The sequence below is a fragment of the Cephus cinctus genome, unplaced genomic scaffold, assembly GCF_000341935.2.
Source record: "Cephus cinctus unplaced genomic scaffold, Ccin1 Ccin1_scaffold0013, whole genome shotgun sequence".
Lineage (NCBI taxonomy): Eukaryota > Metazoa > Arthropoda > Insecta > Hymenoptera > Cephidae > Cephus > Cephus cinctus.
In genome coordinates this window covers 1,511,229-1,516,089 of record NW_014332762.1, presented here as the reverse complement: position 1 = coordinate 1,516,089, position 4,861 = coordinate 1,511,229, and the positions used below count along the sequence as shown (strand labels likewise).

Here is a 4,861-nt window from a genome sequence, read left to right as displayed (position 1 = left end):
CTCCCGCCCCTATCAATCCACGTAGATGAATGCACTGTAAACGGGAAGCGACCGATTAATACGTGGAGTCTTAATCGACGGGACTTGGCTGGCGATACCGTTCGTCGCGGCAAATTACACGGGGATTCGCAAGAAACGCTTCCGCGAGTAGTGCGTACCTGGATGCACTTTTTACACGGGGCTCCTCGGATTATGTTTCCCGACATTTGACCTCGGTGGAATGTATGTATGTATATATATATATATATATATATTCACAATAAAAAATCAACCCCGAGAATCATCGTTGGGGCTGATTTCTCGAACGAATAAAACAGTCCGGGGAGGCCATATTGAATGTGGGTCGAGAGACTCGTAAGCTGCAGTCTGAGTCCGAATGACTTTTAGCGTTGACTGTACCCTTCAACTATTATCTAGATCGTAATTCTTCAGACGATAATGAACGCAGACGGAAATGAATATTGGATGGTTATGTCAGAGGAAATAAGGTTTCGAGTGTTATTAATTTGCATGGTGATCAATATAGTTATCTTTACAGTCGAGAATCTTGAAACGGTTTAATTTACCGCGAATTATGAATATTCCCTTTTCTTTAGGATATTTACATAAGAATTTGTTGATGTAAAAAATTCTCACTCGTACCTCAGTGCGAAATACCTCGACGGACCTTCCGAGAAGAAGGACCTTGTTGTTGCTCGAGAGTCGACAGGGTGAAATTAGCGTCTCGAGCGGGTCGACTCTTATACTCGAGATAAAAGTATCGCAGTGACGCGTGCGAGAGAGACACGTTGATATTAAAACTCACCGACCGTCAGAATTGCACTCTGCGATTCGAGCAGGGTTCGGCGAAGTTCTCGTCGTCTGCAGTCACGGCGTGTAACCTCTAGGTAACTTGGTCACGTTCATACCTACGGGAACTGTTGCCGTCGACTGATCATAGATGCAAGTTAGCGCGTGGAAAATTGTATGTCTCGAGCAGTCCTGTGTTACGTTCCCGGCAGTGCTTTGTCTTCGGCGACGGCGCTACGTGACACCCGCAATCTTCTCGGAACGACAGTAAGTAGATAAGCCTAACCTAAACTCGAGTGTAAAATCAGATAATTTCGAAAAGAAACGTCACTTTGAGAATCCTAGGAACATTTTGGGCCAACGTAGAGAAACAAATGACGGGTAACGCTGCTTTAAAAGAAAAAAGTGTCTCCCGTGTTATTTACATTGCGAGAAGTCAAACCGTCACGGACGCAGCTGCGTGTGGCATTATGGCGACGGTGGGCTAATAACAGTAACAGGCGACCATATCGGCGCGATTGTTCAAGGCAGGTATCGTACTGGTTACTGTTGCTTTGAGTTCCAGCAGTAGCAGTGCTCTGCGTATACTTGTACAATTAAACAATACAGGCGGGTTTGTAAGTAGCGTTAAGTTAGGACCGAAGTTAACACACCAAGCCGGATCCATACATGGCGCGAATGTAGAGGAGATACGAAAGGAAGTGAACTTCGCCACTTATATATACAGTGTTGTCTGCGCTAACGGTAGCCTCTTCGAGTTAGTATGCGCGATCTGTTGCCTCGACAGGAAACAGAATCTCTTCCATTACGTCGCTACTTGCATTGTTACGCTACCCCCGGGACTCCCTTATCGTTTAGGTTTGCGAGAGAGACGACGGCGGCCATAAGAAGGCACCGGAACAGGGACGAACGAATGAGAAGAAAAAATAACCAGTTCTAGGGACTTTTGAGTCGTGAACAAATGGCTGCGGGTAACTTGCCCTAAGCGCCATCTTAGCTCCGTACTTACTCTATGGTCGTGCGTTGGCTTCGGGGCACTTTATTCGTCATATTCATTAGAGTGAATTACGGGAGGCAATGCGTCGCCTCGTTTGCTATAGCTCTGCCATTCTTTTAAACTTTCAACCTAATAGCTTTACGACTTGGCTACAGTCACGTCGTAATTCTAGCCTCGGCGAATTAAATGGCACACGTGTGCACACACAATTATCATACTCCACCGTCTTGTGGTAGCGTTTAATAACCTCTTACTTATCCTGGCTAACGAGTATTCATCAAAGTTTGTTGGTGTGCCTTAAGAAATTCCCTAGACTTCCTAGGGAGAATATCTCTGTTTCACGTATTCGTACATAGCACGCAATAAAACGTGTTGCGCGCGCGCGCACTGTCGTTTTCTACACAATTTAATACTTCATGCTCGTTATTGCCCGGTGCCGTGATTTTATCCCTCTGACTGTATTGTATTATTTATGCACTTTTTTAAAGATACTTTTTTTTTTCAAACACCACAGCTACCAATGCACGTCGCCACTAACCAAGGGACGCGATATCCTTCCTTCACCTTGGTACGACCGTCCAGAGTTATCGTACAATCTTCACGGTAATGGCGCCTCCGGGTTCCGCTGAAAAATGCGCTAATTGCCCGGCTCTCCCTCGTCCGGCTTCTCGTCCCCTTGTAAGCGAAATACCCTATACGAATACGACTAATTATATTACTCTCGTTAAATTAAGGAACGTGCATTGCACAACTCGCAGACGGTGACTCGAAGCGTCACTCTCATTCCTTCGAGTCTAGTAGAATGGGGGTCCTAGTGATCTCCGTCGCTAAGAAATTGATATTCACGTGACTTTCGGTATACACTAACCCTCCCCTACCACTTTCACACCCGTTATCCTCACGAACGGTCAATCGAGACTGTCGTCAGTGTGCCGTCGTAGCGTATAAAGATTCTCAAAAATACGTCTCGACGTCGTTGAACTCTCGCCGTACAGATGTCGTTGACATCGCCGATGGAACTTCCGTCGCGGAAACTCTGTGTCGCCCTGTCTCCTTCTTATTGGCTGCGCGCGCATACGCAGCGCCGCGTGTTCCAACCGTCGGACGGTTGCGCGCAGTTCGCCTGTCTCGCCGATGAGCCGCTTGTTTTCTCCGTTCTCGCATCCTCGTCGTGAAACCAAGAGTGTCCCACATAGCGTAACATCTGTTATGCCAACCCCATTTCTCCATGGCCGCGGTGGTTGCTGGGCCTCTAGCAGCTGTCGTCTGCTTGCTGCTGGCTACCTTGCCGAGTGAGATTTTCTCTATTGCTGAACTTAGGCAGCTCTTGCTCTGTTATACTATACATATACACAGTCTCTGGTTGCCTCCCGTACGAAGATATTACACGGCTGATGTGGATATAATCGATGCGGGTAATCATTGTGGAATCATGATCCTGGTACTTCCTTGGGGGATTCCTTCCAGCAGCCATAAAGGTTAATTGGCGAGCAGATACATTTTGGAATACGAGGCATTAGCTACGACTTAGAAACGACTTGTACCACGTGTCGTTTAGATTTTGGAAGGTATATCGTTAAGGTCAGCTCTTTTTTTTTTTGTTCTTTAAGCTTGAGAAACGCTTTGATTCTCTCGACGAAGGAGAGTCGGGTCGATTTGGCTTTCCTTTTGTCTCTCGTTGAATCTTCATGCACGTGCGATTGGCTGACTAACTTGGAATTTTCCACCGCGAGTGCTCACTCTGATGTCGTTACGGTACTGTGCTCTCACAAATTTTTTTCTCTCTCTCTTTCCACCTGAGAAAATGGCGTATGACTTCCCGCGAGATCCTGTTCCACGAGTCCCGATGGAGAGGCAGCGGTTTCTCGTCTCGTTAGCGCGTTCAGGTCGTTTTCAACGGATCTGCAAACGGCCTCAAGGAGCAAAAAGTCCACGAGAATGATGTATGTACTATCTTGTAATCCTCCGTGCGGTTAATTTAGAAGGCTTACAGATTTCGTTACCTCGTCTCGCGCGGATTCAAATGTTTTCGTTTCGAATTGACATTTGGACTGTGGCATTGTCGCAATTCGCATAGCATTTACACACGATCGATACGTCCAGCTTGGCATAATTGCACATATTCTATATTTACACTGGAGCAGACAGTGTTTGCTCCATGTCGACATGAGAAAAAAAAGGAATCACGGTATCCTGGTCAACGAATAGGGAAGGACTTTTCGTACTACAATGGATCTGTTCCATATATATATATATATGTATGCGTAAAATGCTCGCACGTCGAAATAACGACGTGTCTCAAGTGACTGATCCCATAATGTTATTTACATGAAACATAATACATGTTGTAAGACGGCCGCAAGGGAGATACGATCGCTGGACAAAACGAGCTGTGTCACAGCAAAGCAAAGTCAGCAACTTGTGGCGCAACGCTTCTCTCTCTCTCTCTCTCTCTCTCTCTCTCTCTCTCTCTCTCGGCATCTATCCCGTGTAGCATTTGCGAGTTCTTCATTCTGGCAAAGCGTCCGTGAGTGTCGGAGGGACACGAGCGCGGAGGGGGTCTACGTTAGAAGAGAGTAAGATGGCGAAAGATACGGAAAAGCGGAGTTTGAGAGATACGTAGTCAAAGATGACGGGGTGAAGGTGGCTGACTAGAGGGAGGGGAGAAGAGACTTGGGTGAGACTAGCTTTCTCCACAATGGCCTGCATACGGTCTCCCGGGCTCTCGAGTACAAGTCACAAGTCACACCGTAGATCTGAGATTCATTGTCCTCCTTGTCGACTCTTGTAGTTTAGTAGGTTACTGGCTTGCGGAGATTTCCTATGACTCTTGGATAATAGCGAAGAGACATGAGCTTCGTACAGACGGGATTGCGTGACTCGATGATGTATATATATATATATATATATATATATATATATAAATATAATATAATATAATACATATATATATAATAATAATACATATATATATAATAATAATATATATATATAAATATAATATAATACAATATATATATAATATATATATATATATATATATATATATATATATATATATATATATATATACGT

At 45.0% G+C, this 4,861-nt stretch overlaps 1 protein-coding gene across 7 annotated transcripts in view; it reads left to right on the top strand.

Annotated features, from left to right (window-relative positions):
• Positions 1-4,861, top strand: part of LOC107264558 — a 74,250-nt gene that overhangs the window by 30,917 nt on the left and 38,472 nt on the right. The window contains exon 1 of one of the 7 annotated variants that reach the window (XM_025082365.1): positions 1,032-1,056. The exons of the other annotated variants lie outside the window; for them this stretch is intronic. The gene's annotated coding sequence lies outside the window, so the exon portion shown is untranslated. Of the gene's footprint in view, positions 1-1,031; positions 1,057-4,861 lie in introns of those variants that run through there. 7 annotated transcript variants of the gene reach the window in all.